The sequence below is a fragment of the Heloderma suspectum genome, chromosome 1, assembly GCF_057233095.1.
Source record: "Heloderma suspectum isolate Gila_16-S chromosome 1, 16-S_ref, whole genome shotgun sequence".
Taxonomy (NCBI): domain Eukaryota; kingdom Metazoa; phylum Chordata; class Lepidosauria; order Squamata; family Helodermatidae; genus Heloderma; species Heloderma suspectum.
In genome coordinates this window covers 50,514,708-50,530,015 of record NC_139458.1, presented here as the reverse complement: position 1 = coordinate 50,530,015, position 15,308 = coordinate 50,514,708, and the positions used below count along the sequence as shown (strand labels likewise).

The following is a 15,308-nucleotide window of genomic DNA, read 5'->3' as shown; positions in this document are numbered from 1 at the left end:
AGTACCCTAAAAATTGTAGGTAGTTTGCAATGGAGACAGTGAATCCACTCTGGGTTTCAGTCAGAAACAGTCAGAACTCTAAAGAAGCTATCCAAGGTGCTTCCAAAGGACCTTGGATAGCTCCTTTAGAGTTCTGACCAGTTCTTACTGAAACCCAGAGTGGATTCACTGTCTCCATTGCAACTACCTACAATTTTCACTGCTCCATTGACATCAGAGCCACCAGCCTCCACTGGACAGACCTTAGTAGGCCACATTGGCCAAGGAGGCTCTCTGGGCATGTGTGGCATGGACTACAACCACTGAAAAGCCTTTGGAACATGTAGTGGAATCCACTGGATTCCAGTAAGGCTGGTCCAATTAAGTTCTAGTTCTGTTTAGTTGGGCACTTACACATCGCCAAAAAAAAGGAAATGTATCACCAAAAAAGAGGACACCAATTTGCCTAACAGTTGCATATGCCAATTTATATGTATAAATGCAAATTTAGAAATAACAGCTCTAATTTAAATAGAAATACAGTGTATCTCACCATAGTGGGGAAGACCATGATCAAGTCACCTGTGTGCCTGCTCAGTCTTCTGTCGAGGCGCTAACTGTGGATGGGCAACTTCAAGGCCTCAAATCTCCCTTCTTCTGGTTCTTCATCTCTAAACCAGACTTTGACTGGCAGCCCATTAAATAGAGGACACCTTCAAATGGAGGACTGTCCTCTGACCGTGCTTCAAATAAGAACATAAGAAGAGCCATGCTGGATCAGACCAAGGGTCCATCTAGTCCAGCATTCTGTTCACACAGTGGCCAACCAGATGTCAACCAAGAAACCACAAGCAGAACAGGAGTGCAACAGCACCCTCCCACCCACATTCCCCAGCAACTGGTTTATATAGGCATACTACCTCTGGTACTGGAGGTAGCACATAGCCCTCAAGCCTAGTAGGCATTGATAGACTTCTCCTCCAGGAATTTGTCTAACCTCCTTTTAAAGCCATCCAAGTTGGTGGCCATCACTACATCTTGAGGTAGCAAATTCCATAGTTTAACTATGTGCTGTGCAAAGTAGTACTGCCTTTTATCTGTCCTGAATCAATCAGCTTCATGGAATAACCTCAAATTCTAGTATTATGTGAGAGGGAGAAAAAAAGTTTCCCTATCCACATTCTCTACACCATGCAAAATTTTGTACACCTCTATCATGTCTCCCCCCTTCATGATCACTGCCTTGTTGTGGCGAAGGGGCTTGCGTAACTCAGTGAAGCCATAAACTATGCCGTGCGGGGCCACCCAAGACGGACAGGTCATGGTGGAGAGTTCTGACAAAATGTGGTCCACTGGAGAAGGAAATGGCAACCCACTCCAGTATTCTTGCCAAGAAAACACCATGGAATGTATCACAAGGCTAAAAGTTATGACGCCGGAAGATGAGCCCCTCAGGTCGGAAGGTGTCCAATATACTACTGGGGAAGAGCAGAGGGAATTTCCAAGTAGCACCAGAAAGAGTGAAGCGGCTGGGCCAAAGCCGAAAGGACACTCAGCTGTGGATGTGTCTGGTGGTGAAAAGAAAATCCAGTGCTGTAAAGAACAATATTGTTTAGGAACCTGGAATGTCAGATCAATGAATCAAGGTAAGCTGGAGGTGGTCAAACATGAGATGGCAAGATTGAACATCGACATCTTGGGAATCAGCGAACTCAAATGGACAAGCATGGGTGAATTTAATTCAGGTGACCATTATATCTCCTACTGTGGGCAAGAATCCCTCAGAAGAAATGGAGTAGCACTCATATTCAACAAAAGGGTGGGAAAAGCAGTACTGGGGTACAATCTCAAAAATGATAGAATGATCTCAGTACGAATGCAAGGCAAACCATTCAACATCACAGTAATTCAAGTCTATGCCCCAACCACTGAGGCTGAAGAAGCTGAGGTTGATCGGTTCTATGAAGACCTACAACACCTCCTAGAACTAACACCAAAAAAAGATGTCTTTTTCATCATAGGGGATTGGAATGCTAAAGTAGGAAGTCAAGAAATCACCGGGATAACAGGCAAGCATGGCCTTGGTGTACAAAATGAAGCAGGACAAAGGCTAATAGAGTTTTGCCAAGAGAACACACTGATCATAGCAAACACTCTTTTCCAACAGCACAAGAGGCGACTCTACACATAGAGATCACCAGATGGTCAATATTGAAATCAGATTGATTATGTCCTTTGCAGCCAAAGATGGAGACGCTCTATACAGTCAGTAAAAACAAGACCTGGAGCTGACTGTGGCTCAAATCATGAGCTGCTTATTGCAAAATTTCGGCTTAAATTGAAGCATGTAAGGAAAACCACTAAACCATTCAGGTATGACCTAAATCATATCCCTTCTGAATATACAGTGGAGGTGAGGAATAGATTTCAGGGATTAGACCTGATAGACAGAGTGCCTGAGGAACTATGGACAGAAGTCTGTAACATTGTTCAGGAGGCAGCAACTCAATCCATCCCAAAGAAAAAGAAATGCAAGAAAGCCAAGTGGCTGTCTGATGAGGCTTTACAAGTAGCTGAGGAAAGAAGAGAAGCGAAAAGCAAGGGAGAAAGGGGGAGATATATCCAACTGAATGCAGATTTCCAGAGAATAGCAAGGAGAGACAAGAAGGCTTTCTTAAATGAACAATGCAAAGAAATCGAGGACAACAACAGAATGGGAAAGACTAGAGACCTTTTCAAGAAAATCGGAGATCTCAAGGGAATGTTTTGTGCAAAGACGGGCATGATAAAGGACAAAGAAGGCAGGGACCTAACAGAAGCAGATGAGATTAAGAAGAGGTGGAAAGAATACACAGAAGAACTATATAGGAAAGATCTTAATGTCCCTAATAGCCATGATAGTGCGGTCACTGAACTTGAGCCGAACATCCTAGAGAGTGAAGTCAAGTGGGCCTTAGAAAGCATTACTAACAACAAAGCTAGTGGATATGACAGTATTCCAGCTGAGCTATTTAAAATCCTAAAAGATGATGCTGTTAAAGTGCTGCACTCAATATGCCAACACGTTTGGAACACTCAACAGTGGCCACAAGACTGGAAAAGGTCAGTTTACATTCCAATTCCAAAGAAGGGCAGTGCCAAAGAGTGTTCAAACTACCGTACAATTGCGCTCATTTCACATGCCAGCAAGGTGATGCTCAAAATCCTACAAGCTAGGCTTCAGCAGTATGTGAACCGAGAACTACTGGAAGTACAAGCTGAGTTCTGAAGAGGCAGAGGAACTAGAGATCAAATCGCCAACATTCGCTAGATCATGGAGAAAGCAAGAGAATTCCAGAAAAAGTCTATTTCTGCTTCATTTACTATACTAAAGCCTTTGATTGTGTGGATCACAACAAACTGTGGCAAATTCCTAAAGAGATGGGAGTACCAGACTACCTTGCCTGTCTCCTGAGAAACCTGTACGAGGGTCAAGGAGCAACAGTAAGAACCAGACATGGAACAACCGATTGGTTCAAAATTGGGAAAGAAGTACGACAAGGCCGCATATTGTCGCCCTGCTTATTTAACTTATATGCAGAGTACATCATGAGAAACGCCAGGTTGGATGAATCACAGGTTGGAATTAAGATTGCTGGGAGAATTATCAACAACCTCAGGTACACAGACGATACCACCCTAATGGCAGAAAGCAAAGAGGATCTAAAGAGCCTCTTGTTGAGGGTGAAAGTGGAGAGTGCAAAAGCTGGTTTGAAACTCAACATTAAAAAAACGAAGATCATGGCATCTGGCCCCATCACTTCCTGGCATATAAAGGGGGAAGAAATGGAAGCAGTGACAGACTTTATTTTCTTGGGCTCCAAGATCACCGCAGACGGTGACTGTAGCCATGAAATTAAAAGACGCTTGCTCCTTGGGAGGAAAGCTATGGCAAACCTAGACAGCATAGTAAGAAGCAGAGTCATCACCTTGCCAACAAAGGTCCGTCTAATCAAAGCTATGGTTTTCCCAGTAGTAATGTATGGCTGTGAGAGATGGACTATAAGGAAGGCTGAAGAATTGATGCCGAGGAATTGATGCTTTTGAACTGTGGTGATGGAGAAGACTCTTACAAGTCCCCTGAACTGCAAGGAGGTCAAATCAGTCAATCCTAAAGGAAATCAACCCTGAGTGCTCATTGGAAGGACAGATACTGAAGCTGAAGCTCAAACATTTTGGCCACCTAATGCCAAGAGAAAACTCCCTGGAAAAGACCCTGATGCTGGGAAAGATTGAAGGCAAAAGGAGAAGGGGACGGCAGAGGATGAGATGGCTAGATAGCATCACTGATGCAATGAATATGAACTTGAGCACGCTCCGGGAGAGAGCGGAGGACAGGAAGGCCTGGCGTGCTATGGTCCATGGGGTCATGAAAAGTCGGACACGACGTAATGACTGAACAACAACAATCATGTCTCCCCTTACCTTCCTTTTTTCCAAGCTAAACAATCCCAACTGTTGTAACTTTCCCTCTCAGGGGAGGTGCTCCAGCCCCTTGATCCTTTTAGTTGCTCTTTTCTGTACGTTTTCCACCTCTAAAATATCCTTTTTTTAGGTGTGGTGACCAGAACTGTACACAGTATTCCAAGTGTGGTTGCACCATAGATTTGTATAAGGGTAGTATGATATTGGCAGTGTTATTCTCAATTCCTTTCCTAATTATGCCTTACATGTTGTTGGCCTTTTTTTACAGTGGTCATACACTGGGTTGACATTTTCATCAAGCTGTCCACCATAACTCCAAGATCTCTTTCTTGGTTGATCACTGCTAGCTCAGATCCCATCAGGTTATACTTGAAGTTGGGATTTTTTTGCCAAATAGAGGACTGTCCTCTGACTGCTCTTCAAATAGAGGACTGTACTCTGTAAAGTAGGACACCTGTTACAGTTCTGTTCCATCACCAAATCCTGAGCAGAATTCATCAGCAGCCCTACCAAAAGCATGCCTCAAATAGGAACAGTGGTAGCTGGAGACAAAGAGATGCAAAGCCCCCCCATACTCCACTCTCTCTTTCCTGTTTGTCTCCAGCTCCAGGAAAAGGCAGCTGCTAGCAAATGGCTTCAATACAAAGGGGGATTTGCTGAATGCCCTTTCCAATTCTAAGATGTGCCAGGACATACTGGCGAGTGCATGAGGTATACTGCGTAAAGCATGATGACAAGAAGGTGAATGTAGCTTTGCCAGACAGAGGCAGGCTTACAGAAGGGAAGGAGAAGATGGCAGGAGATGTTAGATACGGCTTTTTTAATGGAACCATCATGCTGTGACTAGGCCACACTGAATAACTGTGTGATCTTATTATTGGCATCTTTGTCCTTCCTCTCCCCCCTCTCCCTGTTTCCTGCTTATTTTCTTCTCTGCTTTGTTGCTTCTGTGATGGAAGATGGAAACTCTCAGAGTGAGAGTTTCTGCTTATTTCTGTGAAGTGCCCAGCAAGTCTTTGGGTGTTAGAAAAACATAAAGTGATATAAAAAAATTGCAGGGATTTGAAACTGTGCCACCTCATGCAATCTTACTTGAAAAACACATTTATTTAGGCACAGTTATGGTCCTGGCACAGAGACAAACACTGAAAAGCTGACAGAGACTGTAAATAAGCAAGGGGGTATTCAGATAAACAGCAAGGAATAGAGGTGTGGGAGGTACCTAGGTTGGTCTGATGTAGAATCTTCATTAGAAGTCTGGAGATTGGAACAGGAGACTCTAATGAGATTCACAGATGATACTAAATCAAAAGAAGCTGAAACCTCAGTAAGGACAGAGAAATTTACATGCATCCATCTTTCCCAGAACCTACTACGGCCAAAAGAAGTGACATTTAAAACTGGAATACTGATTAATGGAAGAGGGGAACCCAATCATACACAAGTATCTCAGTTAAGTTATCCATGCCTTGGTTACATCATGTTTAGACTACTGCTATGCATTCTATGTGGGGCTACCCCTAGAGTATCCAGAGCAAACTGTGGGAGCTAGGCTGCTAACTGATGCATGGTATTGGGACCATATTACACCTGCCCTGAAAGATTTGCACTAATTGACAGTTGCTTTCCAGGTTCAATTTGAGGTGTTGGTTTCAACCGTTAAATCCCTAAACAGCTTTGGACCTGGCTATCTAAAGGACTACCTGTGTCTCTATGAGCCTGCTGGAGTACCAAGATCTGCAGGAGAGGCCGTCTTGAAGACACTCTCATCCATTTGTCATGTACATGCAAAAGGGCTTTCTCCTGTGTTGCTTCCAAGCTGTGCAATGTACTCCCTCAAGAACTACGATTGGCCCTCACTCTCTTGGTTTTTAGAAAACATGTGAAAACACATCTTTTTAATACAGCCTTTTAAATTATGTAGGTTTAATGTTGTACTGTTTTTTAAATTGTTTTATTGTATTATGGTTTTATTGTTTTAAATTGTTGTATACCACCTTGATGGCTTTTTAGCAAATAAGGTGATGTATAAATGATTAATAATAATAATAATAATCCACCACCACTAGGGAATGGAACCTCAGAATGCAGAACAGAACACAGATGTCTCTATCTCGAAATCCAGTGGTTTTGAAGGCCCTTGGGTAAGACACTCTCAATGGGCTGCCTACCTTAGCAAGTACCCTCTCACCGCCACTGTTGCCAACTGCTCCTCCTCCTTCTTTTCCTCATCTTTGCTACCACCTTCTTGTTTGCCAGGGAAGCAAGTCAGTGAGTGAGCAGGCAGTGGTATCTAGTGCTTCTCTTTCTCACAACCACTGCTGTCTCAGCCAGAGTGAGAGGTGCATGATCAAGCAGGTTGCAATGCTGAAAAGGAGGAATAGGTCCAGGAAGCTCTTGTCAGCACTCACCTGCCCCCCTGCTGTGGTGTGGGCCCTCGGCAGGAGCCCGACCATGCCGACCCTTAATCCTGGCCCTGATAAAATAATTTGTTTCCCTGGGATTGGATCCAGATTTAGGTACATGCATCTGGGCTGGCAGAAGTGGGCTTCCTCACCCCCTTCTCCCCACAGCCCACTGAAAACTTTTAATAAAATATAATTAAAATGGCACATTAATAAGACTCCACACATTATTTATATATCCAGAGAAGGGGCTATTTGAAGTTCTCATAATCCCCCTGATCAAAAGCAAAACATGAAGAAAAGAAAAAAAAAACAGGATCAGGTTTTGCATTTGTGATGAAACAAGGACAAAAGTGTTTTGGGGAACAATTATTTTGAAAAGCAGACTAAAAAAGTAGGAAATGTTATGAGTAAGAAAAGTGGAGGGCAGGGGGAGAAAAAGAAAATGTGCTTATCACAGGCTGGTTATGCAGGGTTGCCTCCATCAATGGGTTCAATTTACAAGAAAAAGGATCTAGACTAACCATTAGGAAGAATTTCCTGATGGTGCAAGCTGTTCAATAGTAGAACAGACTCTCTCAGAAGGTGATGGCCTCTCCTTTATTAGAGGAGTTTAAGCAGAGCCTGGATGGCCACCTATCAGATATATTATCTTACTTCGTTTCCTGCATCAGCAGGGGGTTAGCTAGATGACCTCTAAGGTCCCCTTTAACACTATAATGTTATTTGTCTATGCATGCAGTACATGTTGGCTGCCACAGAGTGTCCCAACAGAACGTATGGGCCAGTGGAAGCAAGAACAATATGCTCCATCCCAAAAAGCAGAATCTCTGATTTCCCCTGTCTCATTAGCCCTTGAAGCCTAGAGATACCAGAAAGATTTTGTGTGGAGTCAGGGATAGTTCACACATGTATGTACATTACTTAATTTGTCAAAATCGGATGGCTTACAGCTATGGATGTATGGATTTTGTTAAATCCATTCTGTCTGTGTTTCACAGATTGTCAGGCATCTTAACTGATTTTCTATGGTGAGAAAAAAGATGGAAGAGGCAGTGAGAAATCAGGGACATCTGGTCACCCTGCTCTGTAAAATACCATGAATGAGGCAAGGGAATCGCATGATAAAAGCCTTGTCTGGAAGCACCCTTGATGTCGTCAGCTTTCATGTTTTTAAAGATGTCATCATGATTACTAACAGAACAGGTTGAAATCATGGAGCCAGTGGTGCAGCTAAGGCAAAGTCCAGAGCTCTGCAGCCCAGGGGCCACCCAAATGACCACTCAGAGAACAGCAACTGATGGGGAAAGCAGCAGCAGCAGAAGCAAACAGACACAACATCAGTGCCTGGGCTGGCATGGACATGTGAAGACCCATTAAGGCTGACACTGGTTGTCTCAGCATCCTTTCCTCATTATTCTCCTTTTTTTAAGTAATAGGGGATGGCTGGCTGGGCATGTATGTGGTTACAGGTGCTTCAAGTTACAGGAAGTCAGGAAAAACCTCCTGACTGTTAGAGCAGTATGACAATGGAACCCATTCCCTAGGGAGGTGGTGGGCTCTCCCACACTGGAGGCGTTCAAGACGAGGCTGGACAGCCACCTGTCAGGGATGCTTGACTTGGATTCTTGCATTGAGCAGGGGGTTGGACTCAATGGTCTTGTAGGCCCCTTCCAACCCTACTATTCTATGATTTTATTATTTTTTACCTTAAAAATCTATTCCCCTTTTGTAGAACAAAATGGTAGCTATTCCCAATTAAATGTCTTCAGCACCAGGGCAGCAGAAGCAAAGTCCATTTTATTTCTGTAGTAACGTTGGAGCTATGATTTCAGTTTAAAATGCAAACCTGCACATGCTCAGGATATTTATTTTTATCAGTGTTCTCAAAATCTTTGTTTGTTTGTTTGCTCTAACATATCAGGAATGTAGAAGAAATTGTAAAGCATGGAATGTGGGGGACGAAAAATGTTAGTTGCGTGCTCTACAACTGAAGCAATACCTATGGTAGTCTAAAGTGGGGCCCTCCTAAGACCATTATGTCCAGAGTCTAAAATTACCCAGCTGCACCACTGCATGGACTCAATGGTTGATGGAACAAACAGTGGCTGAGCATGGCTTGTAATGGTCAGGGCTTCTGTGCTCTGTAAAACTCCCTTCTCCACCACAGCTATTCTGTTTATTGTCCGTGTGTTTCTCTCCCTTTCTCCCCTTGTCCTCTGCACTCAGGTGGTTGGAATTATATTTCCTGAGAGGGGGAACTGCCAAATAAATATGTGTAAATATTTTTTCTAAAGCATAGAACATAGGGGTTTTTTTGGCATCAGGGGTTTGGATTGATTGGAGATGTCTAGTCCACATGGAGAACCCTGCCCTTAGCACTGAACTTCTATGTTTCTCAGATCTGAAACTTTCAGAGGCAGCTGCCTCGATCTAAAAAAAGTCTAGGGAATAAAGCAAAAACTGACAATCAGAGATTCGTCTTGTAAAAGTGCTTGTAATACATCTCTCTTGGGAAATAATTTCCCAAATGCTTAAAAGACACACTGCAGAAGGAAGGAGCATTAATAGCAAGAAGGGCTGAAGCAGACTGGAGGAGAAAATTAGATGAGTTTTTCAGAGTGATGTAATTTTGGGAAAGGGTTGAGAGAGAGAGAGAGAGAGAGAGAGAGAACTTTGTCTCTCAGATCTGAAATCTTCAGATGTTGCTTCAATCTAAAAAAAAGTCTAGGGAATGAAGCAAAACTGATTATCAGCTATGTTAACATAGAAAGCCCTAAACAACTTGGGTCCCAAATATCTGAAAGAGCATTTCTTCTCCTATAGTCCAGGTGCTAAGGTTAGCAGGGAGGCCTGCTATCAATACTCATGGGTTCCTGAAATGTCAAAAGCTTTTTCTGTTGTGGCCCCAAGGTTGTGGAATTCCTTCCCCTCCGAGGTGCATCTGACATCGAGGTGTATCTGACACGAGGTGCATCTGACATCTGACATATAGCACTGTATGCATTCTATAGGCATGACCTCTTTACCCAGGCCTTTGGAAGTGGATGAAGACTGAGATGTTGTTGTTTTCCATTGTAGTGAAGTAGTGTACTGAATTAGTATGAATGGAGCTTTTTCATAGTTGTTTTATTTATATGTTGTACCCCACCCTGGGACTGTAAGATGAAGGGTGAGCTATAAATTTAGAAAGAAAGAAAGAAAGAAAGAAAGAAAGAAAGAAAGAAAGAGTTTGTGCTATCTTTTTGAGGGCTGAACTAATGATTACATGCAAATAGATGTATTTACATTATTCACACACACCTAATAAAAAGCAGGTTTGGGAGGAGGGGGTTTAACCCTTTCCCTGCTCTCCAGTCTTCGGCTCCAAATATACACCCCTCTGCTCCCCCACCAGGGTTCCAAAAGTGCATTTAGGACTTTGCCAGGGGGAGTGGCTTGGAGGGTGACTTGAAGCAAAAAAAAACCCTGGTGGATGGGTTAAGCATCCCCTGTCACTTCTGTATTCCACATCACCACCAGCAGCAAAGCTGTTTTGTGTGGCCACTGGGAGTTTGTTAAGTGCTTTTGAATAGAATACCAAGTCTGCCCCTTCCAGTCACATGCTGTGTGACTTTGATTTCTACATGAAGTTTACGTGGTCTTATATGAAGTACGGCACAAGAATTTATATCACTGTACTAACAGGGGAGGCAGCCAGTGCATGCAGCAGCTGCCTGGTCTGGGTACTCATGGCAAAATAAACTCTCCCACTAGCCATCATACATGACAATGTTAAATCTTTTCTCTACGCATGGTCGATCTCCATACAGAAAGCATGTCATCTTAATGTAGTTGCACCTCTCTTCTGAATGTGCAAGATCATCCCATCCTGTCTGTCTTAGAAACCTCACTGAGACTTGGGTATACCTGCAGTGGTAGGCATCTCCTGCATCACTTCTTCCCCACCCACCAACTCCCTACATACTCCCTATGCCACATCCCCACCTGTCCAACTTCTATTCCACAGGTGCTACTTCTCCCCCACCCCCCCACCCCAGTTCAACAATCCATGTACCATTTTATCTCTATCCTGAGACAGCTGGGTCTGCGGTGTATGAACTGCTTGTGACTACAGCATTAGGGTTATGACCATTAGGGTTATGACCAACAATTTGGGAAACTCTGAGTTGGGATGGTGCAATGGTGTGTTACCATAAAGACACAGGGCTGGATTCAGGATCTGCCTTCTCTGGGGGGACAGATTCTCTAAATGATTTTGGGAGATCCCCCTTGTCACCTGCACCACAGCTCAGTCTATTCAGCAGAGTCTCCCAACACTCTAGCATTTTCAGGAGGCAGGGGGGCTGCTATGGGGAGGAGGGGCAAGGAAGACCACTTTTGTCAGTCCAGTTGCACACACCTAAGTCTGGACTCAACTCATGCAAAACTGCACATTGTCCCCTCCCCACCTGAGATTAAGAAGCTCTGGATTGCTGCATTTTAGACTCTTCAACAAAGTTAGAACTGCCAGGTAAGGTAAGTTAATGAACTGTCTTGCTTTTAACCAGGCAGTTAAGTATTACTGAATCTAGGTGCTATTTTTAAGAACATTTTCCAAAAAAGAAAGAAAGAGGGAGAGGAAGAAAATGGTTTCTATGAACTAAACTATGTATTGTTTGAAAAACCAATTTGGACATATTGCCTAAATTAAGAGACTTATGTGGATGACTTCAAACTGCCTCCTTTCACAGGAAGGCACTTCTAACAAAACCTGATTTGATCTCCACATTTTAAACCTGCAATTAATTAATGAATCAGCATGTAACAATAGGGTACCAGCATGAGAAGTCAGGATGAGGAGGCAGAGAGATGAAAGCACAACTGGGAAACACTTTTACTACAAGGAAAGATCCTATCCCAGCTGCACAAGCTGGACCAGGGTGAGGGGGAGATATTGGAAGATGTGCCCTTCAGGAGCTTTTGTCACCACAACACCAAAATATTGCCAGGAAGAGAAAATGAGAAGTTCAATGTGGGAGAGCCTTCCTAGGTTTTACACTTTTATTGCTGAACCAGAGTGTGCTTCCCTCAAGGTAAGGAGGGCACGCAGCTTCCTGAAGCTGCATGCCCACCTCTAAAGAGTGATGAAAAGTAATCAGACAGAGGTAAATAGGAGTCTGCCGTCAGGATAACTGCAGCCTATGGGGTAACGTGGAAAGAGGCCGCAGTTCTTCTGGGAGTAAAACTAATGTGCCTGGAGGAATAATAGATTCACATCTTCAGATCAGGTCATGGGACAGTGGATGCTGGACTTCCACAGAGCTGGCTGTGGGGCAGGTAGCATAGAAATGAAAGTGCAAGGTGGACACTGTTGGGGCACAGGGCATTTTTTCATGCCTGACACTGAAGGTGCTTTTGAGGCACTCTCATGTTGTCAGTGTGCATGAGTGGATCTGTTCACACCAGACAGAAAGCAGAATAGAGCAATTTTTGAAAAAATGAACATACCTTCTAGCCAATGTTAATTTTACATTCAAATTTAAGAAAAAAGCCATTCGACTTTGCATACGCAAGTGTCATACACTGGAATGACAGATGCAGGCTATGAAATACAGACACACATGCACCCTTTAAGCATCAGTTCAGAAGAACTGCCACAGCATCTGCCCCCAAAGCTGATGATGGAGCCTCGAGAATAAAGCGGAGTGGGACTCTCAGTGCATCCACTAAGGGGACCCTGAGTGCCCAAACAGACCAACACAGCCACTACTGAAATTGCAGCAAATGGTGCTCCCCTGATTTTTTGGTCCATACTTGTGACAGAAAAGCATCCCTCAGCATTCAAGAGGGCTTCTTCACCCCTTGTGTTTTACTTCTTGGCTGCTGTAGCAATATAGAAACTGTAGCTCTAGGTAGCTTGTAAGCACTTATGAGAGGCAATCGTGCCCAGAGGGCAGCTATAGCTGGGACGGCCAAGTTTAAGCAAGGGCCCCCAGAGAGTCAGCTTGGATTTAACGGACACAGTCTTGGACATGGACTATGAAGTCCCCTGGATTCAAATCCCCCACTCCGCCACAAAACACAGTGGATGATCTCTGGCTGGTCATCTCTCTGCCTGACTTACATTACTGTGGTCTTGTGAGGATAAAACAGGATCACCTCCCTGAGCCTCTGAGAGGAACCACAAACCCAAGGGGCCCCTACCCAGCTTGTGTGAGAAAGAGGTTTTTTAAAATTCTGTTCTGCACTAGTTCTTGCTTTCTCTTTGGGGAGGGTGGATTTAGGGAAATTCCCATGAAGAGATTCAAGTGTCCGAGGTGAACAACTCATTTCCAACCTCACCTAACTGGCGACTATTGCCTGGCTCTGCTTTTAGACCAAAGCTCCGATCCTGACTACACTTCCTTGGAAAGAAATACTACTGACGTGAATTGAACTTACTTCCAATTCAACATTTTTAGGATCGCTTGTCTGGCTGCATTCCAATGCGCATTTACTCGGGAGTAATCCCCATTGCACTCAGTGGAATTTGTTTCCAGGTAAACATGGGGAAGGCAATGGCAAACCACCCCGCTATAGTCTGCCATGAAAACGCCAGCGCCAGCGGCGTCCCTCTAGGGGTCAGTAATGACCCGGTGCTTGCACAGGAGGAACCTTTCCTTTTTCAAACATGCTTAGCATCGGGCTGCTCATATTTTTCTCCTCCGGAGCTTTCTGTGGGTGGCAAATTCAGTGGGCAATTTGGGGCAGCGGAACTCGGAGAAGCGAAGGCAGCCAGCGCGGAAGACCCGACGACCGTAGGTGGTTCTGCTAGGGCAGCCTTCCCCAACCGGGCGCCCTCCAGATGTTTTGGACTTCCATCAGCCCTGGCCAGCGTGGCCAGCGGTCAGGGATGATGGGGGTTGTAGTCCCAAACATCTGGAGGGCTCCGAGTCGGGGAAGGCTGTTCTATGGAACAGGCTGCAGCCGTCCATGAAAAGGCATTTCAGGCTAGGCCAGTGTGGGAAACTCGCCGGATCGAGCCCCTCTCCTGGCTTAGACCCTGGTAACCCCCCATCCCCCGGGACAGTCAGGAGCGAGGAGCCCACCAGGTTGGCCTAGGTCGCCCAATCCGCGCCCACCATCGTGGCCTCAGGCCGCTGAACTCACCTTTCCCGCTCGGCTCCATTGAAACCGAGGCATGCCTTGAGGAGCCGGAGATCCCCAAACTTCAGTCCAACAGTCCTGAAGAGAGCCGCTCAGCCCCGCACCGCCCCCCGTTTGCCAGGCTGCTCCCACCGTCAGGTCTCCCTCTCCCTCCCGCGCCCCAAGCAAGCCCACTCCCGCGGTTTGGTCCCGCACTTCGGCGAGGACGCGTCGGGGGGCCGGGGGGGGCTCAACTTCGAGGGTCCCCGCGCCTCGCTGGCAGCCGAGCGCAAGCAGCCGGGACCGGGCTGGAGGGTCCTGCGGGAGCCTTACCGGAGCCGAGGGGGCGGCGGCTGCCTCACCCAGCGAGTTGGAGCCACGCGGCGTGGAGGAAGCCGGGCGCACGCATGTTCCCAGGGCGGGCCGGTCCTTGCCTCCCGCCTGCCACCTGCCTGGGCGGGAGAGCGCGTCAGGCAGGCAAGGCGCGGGCGGAGGGCAGCCTCCGGAGGAGGGCAGAGCCGAAGAGGCGGCGCGGCGCGGCGCGGCGCGGCGGCGGCACAGGCGGAGCCAGAGAGCGGCGGGGGCGCCTGAGCGAGACGGGCGCCGCTGGCGGAGATGCGCCTCTCCGCGCAGCCCTGGAGCTGCAGCGGCGCCTCGCTTCGCCTCCGGGCGAGAGACCCCGCTGCGCAGCGCGCCCGCTCCTCCCGCCCGCTCTCCACGGCGGGAGCTGCGCCGCTAAACGCGGGCGGCTCGTCCCGCCCCGCCGGCTCGTCCCGCCCCCCGCGAGCGCTTCAGACCCTTCGCATTCCCCCGCACAGACCCCCAGGCCCCCTCCCGCTCTCCGGGCCCGGTGCTGGCTGCGGCTCTTTCCTGGTCAACGGAGAGGGGGATGTCGCGGAACAAGACTGATTCTAGAGAGGAGAGGTTTTGTTCCAGGTTTGCTCGCTTCGTTTCTTAACCTGATTTTTGTTTCATTAGAGGACTGTAAGTGGACGATATTTGAACAGCCCAATCCTACGCATGTTTACTCTCAGAAGTGAGACTTACTCTCTCCGATGGGGCTTACTCCCAGGTAACGGCATAGGCGTGCAGTTCTGCACAGGATCGGCACAATGCCTGAATCATTTATCGCATATATTTGTTTATTCAAATTCAGTTTTAAATAAGGCAGGAATTTCTAGTCGATTTACATCAGTAGATTCCCACCCCCCTGTATGTATTACATCTGATCTTACATGAGGCTCCCCCATCCAAGGGGCAGAGCAGGTCCACGCCTGCCCAAGCCTCAGCAATGCTGCAACCCCCATGTCCTCCTAGACCCTTCAGTTTGTTCCAGTAGCTTGAAGGATTTTA

At 46.3% G+C, this 15,308-nt stretch overlaps 1 protein-coding gene across 2 annotated transcripts in view; it reads right to left on the bottom strand.

Moving 5' to 3' along the window:
• SYNDIG1L (synapse differentiation inducing 1 like) overlaps window positions 1-14,732 on the bottom strand; it is a 61,561-nt gene extending 46,829 nt beyond the window's left edge. Inside the window, exon 1 of one of the 2 annotated variants that reach the window (XM_084842426.1) lies at window positions 14,289-14,732. The gene's annotated coding sequence lies outside the window, so the exon portion shown is untranslated. Of the gene's footprint in view, window positions 1-13,979; window positions 14,064-14,288 lie in introns of those variants that run through there. The other variant, XM_084842416.1, reaches the window with a different exon arrangement.
• Window positions 14,733-15,308: the final 576 nt, after the last annotated feature.